The sequence below is a fragment of the Elaeis guineensis genome, chromosome 8 (genome assembly GCF_000442705.2).
Source record: "Elaeis guineensis isolate ETL-2024a chromosome 8, EG11, whole genome shotgun sequence".
In the NCBI taxonomy this organism is placed as follows: domain Eukaryota; kingdom Viridiplantae; phylum Streptophyta; class Magnoliopsida; order Arecales; family Arecaceae; genus Elaeis; species Elaeis guineensis.
In genome coordinates this window covers 125176462-125196292 of record NC_026000.2, presented here as the reverse complement: position 1 = coordinate 125196292, position 19831 = coordinate 125176462, and positions in this window count along the sequence as shown.

Below are 19831 nucleotides of genomic sequence, written 5' to 3'. Positions count from 1 at the left end.
AAATCTGTTTGGTACTCCATATGAGATATGAAGAGGTAAGAAGTCTAATCTTAAGTATCTTAAAATTTGAGGCTGTATGGTTTATGTTAAAAAAAATTTTGGACATAAACTAAGTGATAGGGCAGATAAATATTTATTTATAGAATATCCTAAAGAGAGTATGGGATACCTCTTCTACCATCCTACTAAACAAAATATTTTTGGTATGCCACTTTTCTAGAAAAAGAGTTTATTCTAGAAGGGGCAATGGGAGGAAGTTGAACTTGATGAAGTTTAAGACCTACAAATAGATGCACAAAATATTCTCCAACTAGAAGTACCCATTGATGAAGTACAATCATAAGACACACCTCTTCGAAGGTCTGAAAGAGTGCGAAATGCACCTTTGAGGTACGAATTCATTATTGAAAATAATGAAGCCCACATCATTGAGAATGATGAACCACTTGTAGGGATTTGATACCTCTCTGATACCAGCTATGGACTGATGTCTTGCGCGAAACCTGGATGTTAATTCAAAAAATCTAAAAAGAGACAATAAGAACATGAAAATCTAATTAGATCATGAATGAGAATGTGAGAGAGAGAAAGAGAGAGATGGCGGCTAGAGTTTCAAGAGAAAAAGCTCTATATTTTATTCTCTCTTTCTTGATATTACAATGACTTGTATATATATCAATACAATGGATTCAACGATCCGAGCTTCAAAAACTCCTTAGGCTAATCCAATATATGAAAATACTCATCGAGCCCATATCTAATATACTCTCATCCTTTGGACTTGATCCTCAGTCCAAACCCTTGGTTTGCCTTCTTAAGACCTATTAAATCAGGTCTTAAGTTTCTAGGATCAAAATTCGATCTTAGACCTACACAAAAATTCCATGCAGCTCTGCTCGTGTAACTAAGTCGGCTCAATCTCAGACTTAGTCAACTAACCTGAGATTGAGCCGACTCAGACTGAGATTGAGCCGACTCACCTACATGCTATGCTAGAATTTTTGAGATGCTGTCTTCTGTCTAGCACGTCCTCTACGACTTGGTTGATCTAGTCTCAGTCTAAGTCGATCCAATATCCTGAATTTGCTATTCCTTCGCTGTCTTCAATCCTAGCTCTTGTTCCTTGCTCTGTCTTGTGTCTCCAAGTATCCGGAGCCTCAACCAAATCTTTTGAAGTTCTTATCACCTGAACCTTGAGTCTGTGGAGAGAAATGCACTGCCTCCACCCTATGATCACTCCTATCCTAGCCCTAGGATCCAAACCCAGTCCTAGCTTTCCAGAGCCAACATCCAGGCTCCTGCTGTGACCTCCCAAGGCTTGGGAGTACCACACCAACTTTTACAATCTCTATCTTAGTACGTCCAAGTCTTGGCACACCTGACAATGTCCTTCTACACGATCTCGCTGTCGATATGCATCGTGACAGCCCCTTGTGCGAACCTCCTTGCCTCCGTCAACCCTCTTTAGCTATTGAGCTCCTTTTAAGGCCTTTGGGATGACCACCTCTGTCGCTGAAAACTCTAACTTGCCCCTTTGCACCACCTTGGAGTATATTATAGGCATCCTTCTACTTGACAGCTGATTAACTGTTGCCCTGAATATTTTTGGAGAAACCGCAGCATTCCTAAATCGGCACTCACTGCAATCGATGCATCTGACACGGTCTCTTCAGAGCCATGCCTCTCCACCTACACACTCTACTCCACCTGGCTCTGTACAACTCTGGCGCTGGTATTGGGATATCGCTCCTCCTCTTGCATCTTTCTACTCTGAACATGTGCCAAAATCCTCTCCACTTATGAAGCCACCTCCGTCCAGTGCTCCATCTGAATCTAAAGTCTCTCTGATGCTGTAGAAGGTACCCAAATCCTCTGAGGCCAACCATCCAATGCTGTCCTGCTGGATCTGCTGTTGCACCTCGAACACTGTCGCTGCCCCTTCAGACTCTCTGTACTCCATGGATCCCTCCGAAGCTATCTCGGATACACTGCACCTCATTGGCTCCTCCAAAATATCAAAAGCTCATCTGGCTCTTCACTTTCAATAACTGATCCAATGAAATCCGAGCTGTTCCTTTCTCCTCCCTTCTTTCTAAGCGAACACTCCCGCTTAAAATGCCCTGCTACACCACACTTGTAGTACTTCCTAGCCTCCTTATTATTGTCCTTCTGAGACTGTCTCCGCCCTACCTGCTCGTCCATTTTTTTTCCTTTTCTGAGCCTCTCTAACACCGCAAGACCCTCCTGGAAGACCTCTCCCTTCGTCATTCGTTCCCGCTGCTCGTTGGACCTTAGTATTGAAACGATCTCCTCATACACTAGTATTTTCTTACCATACAGCAGCATCGTCACCAATGGATTGAAGCTCTCGATTAGCAAATATAATAGCAGTAAGCTTTTATCCTCCTCTTCAAGCTCCACCCCAATGTTGAGCAAATCCATACTCATCTGGTCGAACCATTGAATAGGCCCTACAACATCCTCGCCCTCCTGCATTCGAAGGCTGTATAGTTGCTTCTTCAGCATCAACTTGTTGCATATATTTTTCTACATATACAACATATGTAACCTCGACTACTAACCCTTGGGTGATCTCTCTTCCAATAGGCCATATAAAATCTCATCCGTCAGACAAGCCCTAATCGTAGCACATACCCTTTTCTCCAAAGACATCCATTACTTGTCATCCATCCCCTTCGATCTATCTTTCAAGGTTGAATCCAATCTCATTTGTATCAATAGATCCTCCACCCTCACCTTCCATATGGTGAAATTCTCCTTCCCATCAAATTTATCAAATCCAACTTTTATCCTGCTGCTTTCCATGATCAAACCCAATCACAACAGCACACAAGATGGATCTAAAAAATACATGATAGGGGATTGTAGATATTAGGCCCCCAGATCTCTTCCTTCCTTACAAATCATAAAGAAAATTTTAGATCTGAAACCTTACTGCTATTCCTCTACCACAGACAACTCCTTGATCTTCTCTTCTTCCTCTTCCATGCTCAATCTGACTTTGATACTAATTGTAAAGATCTAGTACCTATCCGATACCAGCTATAGACCGATATCTTGCACGAAACCTGGGTGTTAATCCAGAAAACTTGAGAAGAGACAAAAAGAATATGGAAATCTGTTTGGATCGTGGATGCGAACGTGAGAAAGAGAAAGAGAGAGATGGCAGCTAGGGTTTCAGGAGAAAAAGATCTGTATTTTATTCTCTCTTTCTTGGTATTACAATGACCTGTATATATACCAATACAATGGGTTCAATGATCTGAGTTTTAGGCTAACCCAATATATGAAAGTACTCACCGAGCCTATGTCTCACATGCTCTCATCCCTTGGACTTGATCCCCAGTACAAACTCCTGGTTAGCCCCTTTAAGACCTATCAAACTAGACCTTAAGTCCTTAGGATCAAAATTCAATCCTAGACCCATGCAAAAATCTCGTGCAACTCTGTCCATGTAATTGAGCTGGCTTAGTCTCAGATTGAGTCAACTAATTCAGGACTGAATCGACTCAGACTAAGGTTGAGCCGACTCACCTGCATGTCATGCCAAAATTTCTGAGATGCTATCTTTTATCTGACGTGCCCTCTATAACTTGATCGATCCAATCTCAGTCTGAGTTGATCCAATGCCCTGAATCTGCTATTCCTCCATAGTCTTCAGTCTAGTCTTAATTTTTGTTCCTTGCTCTATCTTGTATTTCTAGGTATCTGGAGCCTCAACCAAGTCCCTCGAAGTCCTCGTTGCTTGAACCTCGAGCTTGTAGAGAGTTATACACCATCTCCACCCTAGAACCACTCTTGTCCTAGTCCTAGGACCCAAATCTGATATTAGCCTCTTGGAACCAACACCCTATCTCCTGCCGTGGCCTCCTAAGGCTTGGAAGCACCACAGCAACTCCTACACCTCTGACCTGTTCGGAAGCTATCATGAATAGATACTCAGACAAATAGTTAGAGGCCAAGAAATACGAAATGGACTCCATATATACAAATCAAGTGTGGACATTTGTTGATACACCAGAGAGAGTGACCCCTATTGGGTGCAAATGGATTTATAAAAAAAAATTGGAGCAGATGGCCAAGTTAAAACCTACAAAATCAAATTGGTGGCTAAAGATTTTAAGCAAAAGCAAGATATTGATTATGATGAAATATTCTCATCCGTTGTCATGCTCAAATCTATTCGGATTATGCTTGCTATAGCAGCATACCCTGACTATGAAATCTGACAAATAAATATGAAGACCATCTTCCTCAATGGTTATCTTGAGGAAGAGTTTACATATCTTAATAAGAAGGATTTGTCTCAAGTAGGAGAGCAAATCAGATATGCAAGCTTAAGAAATCTATTTGTGGATTAAAGTAGGTCTCGAAGAGTTGGAACATCCATTTTAATATCACAATCAAAGAGTTTGACTTCATCAAAAATATGGATGAACCTTGTGTGTATAAGAAGATAAGTGAAAATACCATTATCTTCTTAGTATTATATATAGATGACATACTTCTAATTGAAAATGATATCCTAATATTACAATCGGTTAAAATATGGCTATCAAGTAAGTTTTTCATGAAGGACTTGAGAGAAATATTCTATATACTTGGTATTAAGATCTATAGGGATAGAACAAAAAGGATGCTAGGCTTATCCCAGTCTACGTACATAGATGTTGTACTGAAAAGATTCAGCATGGATGGGACTAAAAAAATTATTTATCCATGAGTCAAGGCATACATCTCTCTAAGAAGATCTCTTCTAAGACACCTGAAGAGAAGAATAGAACGAGTTATATTTCTTATACTTCGGTAGTAGGGTCAATCATGTATGCTATGCTATGTACCAGGCCTGATGTTACTTATACCTTAAGCATAGCTAGTAGATTTCAGACTGATGTAGCAGAGGATCATTAGAAAGCAGTGAAAAATATTTTTAAGTACTTGAGAAGGACTAAACATATTTTTCTGATATATGGTGGATCTGATCTAAATTAGAAGGGTATTCTAACTCTAGTTTTCAATCAGACCTAGATGATAGTAAATTCATTTTGGGATATATCTTTACTTTAAATGATGGAGCAGTGAGTTGGAAAAGTTAAGCAACAGATTATAGCTGACTCAACTACTAAGATAGAGTATATAGCTGCAAGTGAAGCCACCAAGAAAGCTATCTGGATGAAGAAATTTATCACTGAATTGAGTATCATTCTTGAGATTGAGAACTCAGTACCACTTTATTATAATAATATCAGAGCTATTGCTGAAGTAAAAGAATCAAGATCTCATCATAGATCCAAGCACATTCTAAGATGCTTCCACCTCGTTCGTGAGATTATTGAGAGACAAGATATAGTCATTGAATGAATAGATATAAAGAACAATATCGCAGACCCGTTCACCAAAGCTCTACCATACAGCAGTTCGTTCACCACCTGGATGATGGGGTTAAAATATAAAGACGATTGACTTTAATGCAAGTGGAAGATTAAAAGAATGATACCCTATAAGTCAATCAAAATTTATATTTTGATGGATCATTCTTTAATCTTTCTGACTCATGTAATAATATTTTATAAATAAATAAAAGATATTTATGTTTCATCATATGCTGTATCTTATATTTGTTAAGATTATGATGAACCCTATAGATTAGGACAATGATTTTAAGGCTATGATGAGATCATACCTGTGAGATTTAAAATCTTAAAACTCTAATCTAAAATATTTTCAGTCGTGGATCATTGATTCAGAAATCAATATTTCTGAAAAGACTGGCACATCCTATGTATACTCAATGGAGAGAGTTATTGATCTCACAGTCACTTATATGAGACACTAATACAAGATGTGAGTGCTCATTAGAGAATGAGTTCACTAAATTGATTCGACTTGAGAACATCTTATGGAGTCTTACTTACTTGTCAAAAGATGTTTTTCTTAGTGGGAGTTGTGCAAGTAATCTTCTGACCTAAGACTATCATAGAATCTTGTATACATGAATCTATATTTTGATTCATACTCATTCATGACTGAGTCATGTACGGGATGTTCTAGATATGATGGATTATGTATGGAGATTATAAGTAGGTCAACATAGAATCGATTACTTCTAATAAGAGGAGATTGCATCCTACTTGCTCTAATCAAATGATGATTCAAGAAGATTTTGATCAAAGTATAACAAAAATTAGAAATTTTTAATATTTTATTAATTAAATTATTATTATAAGATTAAAAGAGATATGAATGTGATATTGGATTTGATATTATTTTATATCCAGAGTCATATTTCGGATGCAGAATGATTGCAGGATTGAAATACATGGTAACTCACCACTGAAGGATATTTTTGATATTTTCATTAAAATTTTATATTTTTTGGATGGACATGATACGTTGCTAGACGTCAATCTTATTTTGTAGATTTGATCAAGTTAAAGAGTTTAATTCGATCATCAATTAGAAAAGATTCTAATTATTAAAATTGGATTAGCTCGATTAGACCTAAATCAGTTAGATTAGATTCTAATCAAATCAGATCAACTTGCACCTAGACCTACTGCTACTTAGATGTGGAATCCAATGGATTACATACAAAAAAATTGATCAAAGATCTAATTAGATTAGATCATGTTTGCAGGATAAACATGCTCGCACATATTGCAAACCTTAGCTCCCATGTTTGAATCGGATTCGAAATTAATTTTTGATTGAGCTAATTAAATCCAATTAAACTCATGCTTGGTTTGGGTCTAAATTGGGTTAACCCATGGCTTCATAAGCCAAGGAGATTAGCACCAAATACTGAGCTTCCCACATGCCAGAGAATTTCTCTCTCGATGCGTGGAGCATTTTTTCTTAGTGCAAAAAATTATGTGCGCCACATGAGATATGGCATCCTTCCCTCCTTATCCTTTCACACCAATGTACTCTTTGATGGAGTTTATGGTCAGCCATAAGATGGTTGGTTGAATGGATGAAGGAAGAAATCAAATTTGATGTGATTCTATCTTAGCCAAAATGATAGCTGCCCACTTGAATTCATGCGCCACTTGGACTAAGAGTCCAAGTGGTTATGGAGTCTTAAATTCTCTGGTTCCTTCCTATTTTCTCATGCCAAAATGCTGAATGGTGCCATGATTCTTGGCCATTGGATGGTAATCAAAAGGCTAGAATTAATGGGGCCACTTAAGAAGCCTTGCGACTCTTTGAAAATCACCAAAAAAAATTTTCTCTAAAGAGTCCTTCTGCACGAAGCGACTCTTAGTTTATTTTTCGATGATTGCCAAGTATCCTAATCCATCTGATGGGTGTAAGATATGGAAAAGAGGCATGAGAATTTTGGGATGGATGTGAGATCTCTGAATAGGCGTGAGATGGACCTTCTAGATGGGCACAAGATGGTGGGTAGACGTTCGATCGCCAACTATAAATAGGTGGGCGCCCGAGGTTCTAATCCATCCGAGAAAAATCCAATCTCTTCTTTCTTACCACTCTCTTTATTATCCAATCAGTTCTTCCTTCCCTTGTTAGGATAAGTCCAAAATAGTAAGGACAAATTTGATTTTAGGATAGGGCTTAGGAAGATAAGGAGATAAGAAAGGTAGAGAAAAGAAAAGCTAGGAGGAGAGGAAGAAAAGGCTTTAGGTTTGCGCTATCCGAAGAAATTCTTGGAGAAAGAATTCAGTGGAGGAACCAAATTAAGGAGTGAGAGCCTTGATCAAGATCCTGTATGGATCAACATTGGAGGATGAATACTTGGGCACCTGGTGGAAACTTTGCTGAAATTTGGATTTAGCGATGCAAGTATTCTTCTATATTTTCCATTATGTTATGCAAATATTACATATATGATTGTTATTCATCAAGAAGATCCTGAATTAGGGTTAGATGGTCAGGATTTCATAGTAGAATTTTTGAAATTCATACTTCCACTATGCCATCATAACCCTATAGTGGTATCAGAGCAAGCCTTATTTGGTTCAATCATATACTGATTGTTTTGATGTGAAACATGCTATAATTTATGCTATGCCAATAATCATGTGATGATTATACATTCATATGTTTTGATATGAATTGATGTATATATGATAGAATCATAGTTTTTATTGATATGTAGTTTAATTTTATATGATTCATGTTAGAATGTGCATGAGACCGATAAAGTCTTTATAAAAATTATATTAAGTTATAGTGATAGCAACTGTGGGTTAACCAATTCTTGATCAATTGATATCTAGAAAAGTGCTAAAGGCAGTTATTTAATTAGGTCCGTTTGCTTACCTTGCCAACTTATTGGTGTCTAAGAAAAGCTACGCGGAGCTTCCCACCTACTTACCTGGCCAATTTGGTTAAGAAATCTTGAAATTAAAAAATCTTAATGTTGAAAAACACTACTAGGGACCTTCCTTCATGCTAGGCCAATGTTATATCAAGAACCATAGTAGGTTTGTTGTGCAACTATAGGGTTTGTTATGGGGATAGATGTAATGTAATCCTGGTGCATATAAGATGCTTACGATATTTTTGGGTGTGCTGCTTGTTGTATAACCACAATGATAATATTATTCAAATTTGACTATATAAAGATAAAAGATCTAACTTAACTAAAACATTACAGTTTGTTGTGCAACTACAATACTATGAATGTTTTAAAGGTCAAGATAAAATTGAGAATTACAAGAGATATAATTAAAAAAAATTTCTACCTTTGAACTCATAAATATTTATTGTGTAACCACAAGGCCTCTACGAGAAATTTAGATCTCAACTCTACTAAGATAAATATTTAGAATATCGCGTTCATGGAAAAGGATTATGATGTCTGATAAAATAGAGAGAGATATAATTAAACAAAAGACCTTATTTACTTGTGTGTCATTATGAGTTATCTGCTTATGTTATGTTCTTTATTTATGTAGATTAAATTCTATATGGTATCTTCATTATCACTGCATGAAATTTTAAATTTCAATAAATTGATCGGTCCCAATTATGTGGACTGATGGAGGAATTTAAAGATTGTGCTCACTCAAGAAAAAATCTCTTACATCCTCGATGCCCCTGACCCTGAGCAGATAGGGGAGGATGCTACAAAGGATGAAGTAGCCACATATAAGATATGGCAGAATGATAACCTTACTATCAAGTATATCATACTGGCATTTATGAGCAATAAGCTACTGAGGCAACATGAAGGCATGGACACTCAGTCTATACTGCTCAATCTTAAAATGCTTGATGAAAAACAGAGTAGAACTACTAGATATAAGATATCTAAATATTATTCTGTACCGGATGATGGAAGGTATATCCGTACAAGACTATGTTCTCATGGTAATTGACTTGATCACTCGATGAGGTCAATTGGATTTTGTGATGGATGGAGAGTTAAGTCAAGATCTATCCTACAATCACCCTCAAAATCGTTCTCTGAATTTATTGTGAACTATCACATGAATAAACTGAATATCTTTAGTTTGAGCTCTTAAATTGCTCAAAACAGCTGAGAACCATATCAAGAAGGATAAGACTCCATTTCTTCTTATGAATGGGATCTCCAAGAAGAAGATAGGTAAGAAGGGTTCAAAGAAAAAGTTGAACCATAAAGATGGCATCGTGAAGAAGAAGAAGAAGGGAAAGAAAATCTCAGATAAGGTACCTATTTTCACTGCAGCAAGATAGGTCATAGAAAAGAAATTACAAGACTTTCCTTACATCTATAAAGTCTGATGCAAGTGTTGTATCAAAGGGTATGTATGAGATACATACTATTTTATCATTAAGTTCTTCTCTATCAAACTCTTAGGTATTGGATACCACCTGCGGCACTCATATCTGCAAGTTATTACCGGGTTGTAGAATCTTAGAGTTTTGAATAAAGGTGACTTCGAGCTTTATGATGCTGGAAGAGAGACCCTTCAAGCTGAAGCTGTTGGAACCTATCTCCTAAAATTGCCTTCAAAAAATATCCTAAAATTAGAGAACTATTATTATATGCTTAAGATCATTAAAATATAATTTCAGTATCACTATTGTTACAATGTGGATTTGAAATTAATGGAAAGGCAAGAGTTGCTTTATTTTCTTTTCTAATGAGCATTTCTGTGATGGCATTATTGATAATAGTCTCCTAATTCTATCTCTTAATGATAATTTTTCATATCGATGAAAGTAAAAAATAAAAGAGAGAAGAGATTAATAATATCTTTCTTTGGTATCATCAGCTTGGTCATATTAGTGAGAAAAGAATTAACAAGTTATACAAAGAAAAGTTCTTTGATCCTCATAATTATGAATCATTAAGAATTTATGAATCTTATTTTATAGGTAAAATGATCAAGACTCTATTTACTGGATATGGAGAAAGGATAAGTGAGTTATTAGGACTTGTGCATACAAATGTATGTGGTCCTATGATAACTCAAATCAGAGGTGGATACTCCTATTTCATCACTTTCATTGATAATTTGTCAAGATTCGGATATGTGTATCTTATGAAATATAAATTTAAAGTGTTTGATAAATTTAAAGAGTATCAAAGTATAGTCGAGAAGCAAACTGAAAAGTGTATTAAAATTCTTTGATCAGATCTAGGAGTGAATACCTTTCTAGTAAGTTCTTGGATCATTTAAAGAAAAGGATATTCTCTATGAATGGATCCCTTCTTATATGCCACAGTTAAATAGTGTAGCTAAAAAAAAGAATCGCGCCATATTAGATATGGTGTGGTCCATAATTACTTTATAACTTATTATTTTTTTCTAGAGATATACCCTAGAGACTGTAGTGTATATCTTAAATAGAGTCTTCAAAATCTGTGTCTAGTACTCCATATAAGATATAGAGAGGTAAGAATCTAATGTTAAGTATCTTAAGATTTGGGACTATCGGCTTATGTTAAAAAAATTTTGGACATAAGCTAAGTGCTAGGATAAATAAATATTTATTCGCAGGATATCCTAAAGAGAGTATGAGATAGCTCTTCTATCATCCTACTGAGCAAAAGAGTTTTAGCATGTCATTTTATGGAAAAAAAGTTTATCTTAGAAGGAGGTAGTGGAAAAAAAAAACTTAGTGAAGTTCAAGACCTACAATAGATGCATAAGATATTTTCTAACCAGAAGTATCTATTATGAGGTCAACCATAAGATACACCTTCTTTCTGAAGGTCAGAAAGAGTGCAAAATATACCTTTAAGGTATGAATTCATTATTGAGAATAATGAAGCCCACATCACTGAGAATAATAAATTCTGATCTATTCAGAAGCTGTCATGATTAGGGACTCAGACAAATGGCTAGAGACCATGAAATCTGAAATAGACTCCATATACACAAATCAAGTGTAGACTTTGGTTAATGCACCAAAGGATGTGACCCCTGTTGGGTGCAAGTGAATCTATAAGACAAAGATTGGAGTAGATGGTCAAGTTGTAACCTACAAAGTTAGATTGGTGGATAAAGATTTTAGGTAAAAATAGAATATTGATTATGATGAAACATTCTCACCTGTTGCCATGCTCCAATCTATTCAGATTATGCTTACTATAGCAGTATACCATGATTATGAAATCTAGCAAATGAATGTAAAGACGTCTTCTTTAATAGTTATCTTGAGGAAGAGGTTTACGTCTCTCAGCCAGAAGAATTCATCTCAAGTGGGAGAGCAAATCAGGTATGCAAGGTTAAGAAATTCATTTATGGATTAAAACAGGCCTCGAGGAGTTAGAACATCCATTTTGATGTCACAGTCAAAGAGTTTGACTTCATCAAAAATATAGATGAATCTTGTGTATATAAGAAGACAAGTGAGAGTGCCATTGTCTTCTTAGTATTGTATGTAAATGACATACTTCTCATTAAGAATGATATTTCAATATTACAATCGATCAAAATAAGGTTATCAAGTAAGTTTTTCATAAAAGACTCCGGAGATGTATCCTATATACTTGGTATTAAGATCTATAGGAATAGATCAAAAAGAATGCTAGACTTGTCCCAGTCTAGGTACATAGACCATGTACTGAAAAGGTTCAGCATGGATGGGAGTAAAAGAAGTTATTTATCCATTAGTCAAGGAATACATCTTTCTAAGAAGATGTCTCCGAAGACACCTGAAGGAAGGAATAGAATAAGTTCTATTCCTATGCTTTGGCAGTAGGGTCAATCATGTATACTATGCTATGTACCAGGCCTGAAGTTGCTTATGCCTTAGACATAGCTAGTAGATTTCAGGCTGATCCAGGAGAGGATCATTGAAAAGCGATGAAAAATATTCTTAAGTACTTGAGAAGGACTAAAGATATTTTTCTGGTATATGGTGCATCTGATATAAAATTAGAAGGATATTCAACTCTAGTTTTCAATCAGACTTAGATGATAGCAAATCCATATCGGGATATGTCTTTACTCAAAATGATAGAGCAGTGAATTGGAAGAGTTCCAAATAGCAGACTATAGCTGACTTAATTACTGAGACAGAGTACATAGCTGCAAGTGAAGTCGTCAAGGAGCTGTCTAGATGAAGCAGTTCATCACTGAATTAGATGTCGTTCTTGAGATTGAGAACCTAATACCATTTTATTGTGATAATACTGGAGTTATTGCTCAAGCAAAGGAACCAAGGTCTCATCATAGATCCAAGCACATTTAAGATGCTTCCATCTCATTCGTGAGATTATCGAGAGACAAGATGTAGTCATTGAATGAGTAGATATAAAGAATAACATAACAAATCCATTCACTAAAGCTCTACTACAACAGTAATTCAATCACCATCTTGATTCTATGGGATTAAAAAATAAGGATGATTGACTTTAGTGCAAGTAGGAGATTGAAGAATGATATCCTATAAGCCTATCGAAATCTGTATTTTGATGGACTATTTTTTAATCTTTTTAACTCATGTAATAATATTTTATAATTAAATAAAAAATATTTATGTTTCATCATATGCTGCATCTTATATTTATTAAGATTATGATAAATCTCATATATTAAGATAATGATTTTAGGGCTATGATGAGATCATGCCTGTGAGATCTAAAATCTTAAAATTTTAATCTAAAATATTTTCAATCGTTAGATCATTGAGTTGGAGATCAATATGTTCGAAAAGACTAACACATCCTATGTATGCTCGATGAAGAGGATGATTGACCTTACAGTTACTTGTGTAAGACACTAATATAAAATGTAGGTGCTCATTAAAGAATGAGTTCACTAAATTGATTTGATTTAAAATATCTTATTGAGTCTTACTTGTCAAAAGATGTTTCTCTTAATTAGAGTTGTGTAAGCAATCTTCTAACCTGAGACTACCATAGAATCTTTTATACATGAATCTATTTTTTGATTTATACTCATTTATGACTGAGTTATGTACAGTATGTTCTGGATATGGTGGATTATGTATGGAGATTATAAGTAGATGAATATGAAATCGATCATTCCTAATAAGAGGAGATCACATCTTACTTGCTCTAATCAAATAATGATTTAGGGAGACTTTAATCAAAGCAGAACAAAAATTAAAAAAAGTTTTTAATATTTTATTAATCAAATCTTCATTATAAGATTGAGAGAGATATAAATATGATATTGAATTTGACATTATTCTATATCCAGATTCATATTCGGAATGCAGGACGATTGCAGGATCGAATTATACGGTAACTCACCACTGAAAGATATTTTTGATATTTTTATCAAAATTCTATATCTTTCGAGTAAACAAGATACATTGCTAGATGTCAATCTTGTCTTATATTTTAATTGAATTAAAAAATTTAATTCGATCATCAATTAGAAAAGTTTTAATTATTGAAATCGGATTAGCTCGATTGAACCTAAATCAGTTAGATTGGATTCTAATCAAATCAGATCAACTTATATCAAAATCTACTACTGGCTAAATATGGAATGCAATGAGTCATACATAAAAGAAATTGATCAAGGGTCTAATTGGATTAGATCATGTTTGCAGGATGAACATGATAGCACATGTTGTAAACCCTAGCTCCCATGTTCGAATCGAATTTGAAATTAATTCCTGATTGGGCTAATTAAATCTAATTAAACTCATGCTTGGTTTGGGTCTAAATGGGGTTAACCCATGGCTTGATAAGCCAAGGGGAATAGTGCAAAATACTGAGCTTCCCATGTGCCAGAGAATTTTTATCTCGGTGCATGGAGCATTTTTTCTTAGCGCAAAAAAATTATGTGCGCCACATGAGATGTAGCATCCTTCCCTCCTTATCCATTTTGGTTTCACGCCAATGTACTCTTGGGAATGGGGTTTATGGTCAGCCATAAGATGGTTGGTTGAATGGATAAAGGAAGAAATCAAATTTTGATTTGATTCTATGTTAACCAAAACCCTAGCCGGCCACTTGAATCCATGCGCCACTTGGACTGAGAGTCCAAGTGGTTATGGAGTCTTAAATTCTCCGATTCCTTCTTATTTTCCCATGCCAAAATGCTGAATGGCACCATGATTCTTGGCCATTGGATGGCCATTGGATGGTAATCAAAAGGCTAGAATTAATGGTGCCACTTAAAAAGCCTTGCAACCCTTCGAAAATCATCAAAAAAAATTTCTCAGAAGAGTCATTCTACACGAAGCAACTCTTGGTTTATTTTTCGATGACTTCCAAGTGTCCTAATCCATCTGATGGGTGTGAGATATGGTAAAGAGGCATGAGAATTTTGGGATGGGTGTGAGATCTCTGAATAGGCGTGAGATGGACCATCTAGATGGATATGAGATGGTGGGATAGATGTCCAGTCACGAACTATAAATAGGTGGGTGCCCGTGGTTCTAGTCCATCCGAGAAAAATCTAATCTCTTCTTTCTTATCATTCTTCTTATTGTCCAATTAGTCTCTTCCTTCTCTTATTAGGAGAAGTCCAAAATAGTAAGGACAAATCTGATTTTAGGACAAAGACTTAGGAAGAAAATTAAGGAAAACAAGGAGACAAGAAAGGTAGAGAAAGGAAAGGCTAGTAGGAGAGGAAGGAAAGGCCTAGGGGTTGTGCTGTCCAAAAAAAATTTGAAGAAAGAATTCAGTGGTAGGAACCAAATTAAGGAGTAAGAGTCTTGATCAAGATCCTGTGTGGATCACTATTGGAGGGTGAACACTTGGACGACTGGTGGAAGCTCTGTCAAAATTTCGATTTAGTGACACAGGTATTCTTCTATACCTTCAATTATATTATGCAAATATTATATATATAATTGTTAATCATCAAGGAGGTCCTAGATTAGGGTTAGATAGTTAGAATTTTATAGTAAAATTTTTTGAAATCCGTACTTCTGTTGTGCCATCGTAACCCTACACATCTCACCACCATCAATCTTCAATACTAGCAACACCACTTTCATCTATCCAAGCGACTTATGAATAGATTAGTTGTATTGATGATGATGTCACAAGTTTTAGAAATTATAAAAATTGATGTTGTTTTCCACAAAAAAGCCAAAGAGAAATTTAAGTAGTTACAAAAGATTGCATAATTTTCAAAGGATAATGAGGATGGAATGATTATTTTATGACTAGCGAGCGCCCATCTCTCTCTCTCTCTATAAAACATATATACTTATAGTTATCTAAAATTAAATGTTTACCCTCACAAATTTACCATGTATACTTTTTGTAAATTATTTCTTTTTTATGTGTATTATTGATATTGAAATCTTAGAGGAGTTAACTATGGGCCAATAATTAGGGAGAGAACAAAGAAGAAGAGTTTATACGAGAATTCATACAAACTTATATTTAGTCCCATATCGATTATTTACTAAAAAGATGTTGGATACTTATAGAGGGCCAAGGAACTCAAATATATTAACATATTCTAGGTAACTTTTTTGGATGAGATTCTAGATTATTACGAATGATATTAGAGCCAATCCAGCCTGTAATCCATATGGACTAGAGGCAACTGCAGCATGGGTTCTTTGGGGCTATCCATTGATCGATTGTAGTGTTTACGAATAGATTTATATCAATTTAGATCCTTAGCCTAGTAAAGATGCCAGAGCTTAAATAAGAAGAATATGCGAGGATTCATGCAGACATTTATTTAGTTTCAAATCGATTATGCACTAAAAAGATCTTGAATACTTATATAGGATCAAAAAATTCAAATAATACATTCTAGCTAGTCTTTTTGGACTAAGTTTTGGGTTGTTACAGTTCATCTCATGCAATTACAAATTCAGAGAAGCTAATGAAGTCACTGATTTTCTAAGGAAAGAAGTCTCTACTAGTCAAATGGAGATTATTTGAATCAATTGTTTACCTCAAAACCTTGGTCATCTCGTGATGGTGGATGTCCCTGGTATTATTTTCCATCATCTCTAAGCCTTATTTTTTTTTCTACTGAAAAATTAAAAAAAAAAAGAAAGAGAAGAAGAAGGAGAAGAAGAGTTTAGAGTGGCCAAAGAAGGCTAGCTAACAAAATGAACCATGCCAGTAGGCATAAAATTTCAAAAAGCCACCTCTTGACCAATACTTGGACTCAAACTTTCCTACCAAGTGTATGTTTCAAATCAAGGTCAATATATTTGATCATTTTTCATTTCATGACATGTCAAAATTTTGATCAAAATGGACCCAATATCCTATTGGAAAACATAGGCGATTTCATGTATGTATTTCAAAATTTTTTTGAAATAAAACACAGCGGAAGACATCTAGATTAATTATATTAACCTATCATGCATATGATCTAATCATCAAACCAATCTACTTTAGAATCTATGATATGATATATTGCATATAAAATCTAAAAAATCCAGACGATAAAATCTGCATGCATGGATATAAGCAGTAGATAAAATCTATACCTATCTGAGTTTAAAACTTGATACCTGAGTGTGGGTTGATGATCGCCGCTGCTGAAAGATCTAGTAAAAATGATCTTTGCTAGTTGCTCATAGTCACATATGTGTTCAGCCTCTACAAAAAGTCTATTCGAAGTTCCGACCTGATCGGTCTTCTCAAAATACTAGTTTACGCGAAGACCTTCTTCTTGACCGATCTGGATCTTTTCTTCAAATTTTTAAAATATTTTCAAAAATTAAAGATGAATATCTAGAGAAGATGAGGATATAGAAGAAAGATAAAGAACAAAATAATTTTTTTTTTATTTTTCTCTCTTTCCAAACATTTGGCTAAACCCTAGAAGACTAGGTTTTACGCACATCCAAAGAGAGAGGACTCTCCTCTCTTTTTTTCATGCTATGAACCATGCCCAAGGCCCCTCAACATGAAGAGCTCTCTCTCTAGTCTCTTACATGCACAAAAGTGAAAATAAAACCCTTTTATGTCAACATGTAAGGAGGTGGGATGAAGAGTCCAACATTGTTTGGACTCTTCCTTATTTTGTCGCACCTTTTCACAATTCCACACCCCCAAAAAATATGTGATGCCCCTTCTCTCTATTTTTTATGGTAAATTAGATCCTTATCTAATTTCTCACATTGAGAACTTTTTCAAAATATCGCACAAAATAAAGAGAATAAAGTAAGTGGGTGCAAGGTGTTATAGATAATGTCAAATATTATCTATATGGTATCCAATTCAAATCACATTTGAACCTTCCATATAAAATCAGATAATACCTATATTTGGATGTGAGATAGGGAAGGCAGAGGACTCTTTTGTGTGGAGAAATCTCATACAAAAAATCTTTTAGCGTGGAGAAATATGGGTGTTGAAAATTGGTGGAGCAAGGGAGAAGAGTCCAATCTTTTATGAACTCTTGGTTTCCTTATTTGAATCCAAACCAAATCATATTTGGTTTAGTCTAAATAAATAGAAAAAATCTAATCTAATTAAGTTTATAAATTTTTAATCAAATTAAAAATTGATTGAACTAAAGTCCTGATCAAATCAGGGACAATTCTCTCTTAGCGATTAGGTCATCTCATAACCTTATCGGGTCAAACCTAATTGAATTTAATTTAATTAGATTTTATTTAATCCTCTTTGCTAAATCAAATTGAGCTAATCAATAATCTAATTATTAATTAATCTTTTATTAATTCATTAACACTCAGTAAATAAATTTATTATAATTTTTGCATAAGGTTAACCATCAATCGAATTGATGATTAAGCCCTTGAATGATTTTCAATTGTTGATCAACCACATGATCAGTCAGAAACTTCTTTTGAGTGTGACCCCATAGGTTTAAACCTAAGTCGGTAGCACAGAAATAAATTTTTGAACCAATCGATGTAACCATCTAGCAATGGTAACCCGACGTCCGGATAGGTCGAATGATGGTGAAGTAACATTCAAGAACCTATTGGCATATGATTATCGTATAATTCATCCCTTTAATCTTAATACTCGAGGACGATCTAGGATTTAACTGTCAATCATAGATAAGTCATCCACATTATATTTCAATCTTTTAAATCCATCATATAGATTATTTAGACCCAGATTTTGCTAAATTTAAGTACATTTATACATAACTCCTACTAATTTAGAGAGATCAATCTCATCTTGACTCACACACTGACTTGATAAATACTTGACTACTTTCAGTAATCTTCCATTACTGAATTAGAAAGTTAGATGGTTCGATACCAAAGTATAGTGAGTTGCTTACAAGTTATCATGATGGTCTCAGATAGGAGGGACACTTAAATCCATACCCTTCACGAGCCACTCTTGATAACAAAGTGCTCCACAGTCGGTCATGTTCAGTGATGATATACTCCTACATCTCACCTGCATGCTATACCAGTATCTCCACACCATTTGGTTACGAGGACAACCAACGCATATGGCACACAATGACCTACATTTGATATCGCTATCATCCTAATAATAACATATCATTTGGTCATGAATTAATTTAAAGACTATGCGATAAATCTTCTTTTATCGATCAAAGTAATCCTAAGGACTTCATTATAATACAAGAGTTCATTAGAAGATGTAATCTTGTGATGAAAAAAGCCAAATAATTTTTATTATTGAGTAATTCATATATATTTATAATTAGCACAATTGTTAAACGATTGACTTTAGGACATATTTTCCAACATTTTCCCCTTCGAGCTCTAAAACAAATTTCTTGTCCTCAGTGGCATGCAACATTTGGGACAATAATATATTTATGTGTGTCAAAGTATATACTAAACATTGGGCTGCACTCATATTAGAATAGTGTAATGGCCTGCTTGTACCAAAAAGTAAAGTATACACTAAACATTAAATCTTTGATGTTAAATATGATCTACAATATAAATAGAAATTTAGAAACCAAAACAATGTGTTTTAATAGTATTTAATTAAAGCATCAAGGTGAAAAAATAAATAATTCTAAAAGTATGATATGGTTTGTTGTATTGCCCTATATTGCCTACTATAGGATATAATATACTGTACCAATCTCATATCAATATACCATCTCATATCGTATCAACACTTAGCATGTTGTCATATCATACCGAATCATGTACTAACACTGTAGAAGGATGGTACTACTAATATGGGGTCTGATATCAAAATGGAGAATTTTGCATGATATTTTATTTAAAGTATGATCTAATCATTAAAACTATTAGATACAAATCTATCAATATTTTAAAAATATATAGATTATGACCAATTAAATAGATCTTCAATTTACATATCCTAACACATATTTTGGCACCCATGTACAATTAATAGCTTTCAATTTTTTCTAACACTTATGTACAGTAAAGTTCTCTAAAAGATATTTCTATTTTTAAAGATGTATATCAAACTCAACCGTGTGGATTTTCAATTTAGGTGCCCTTCATT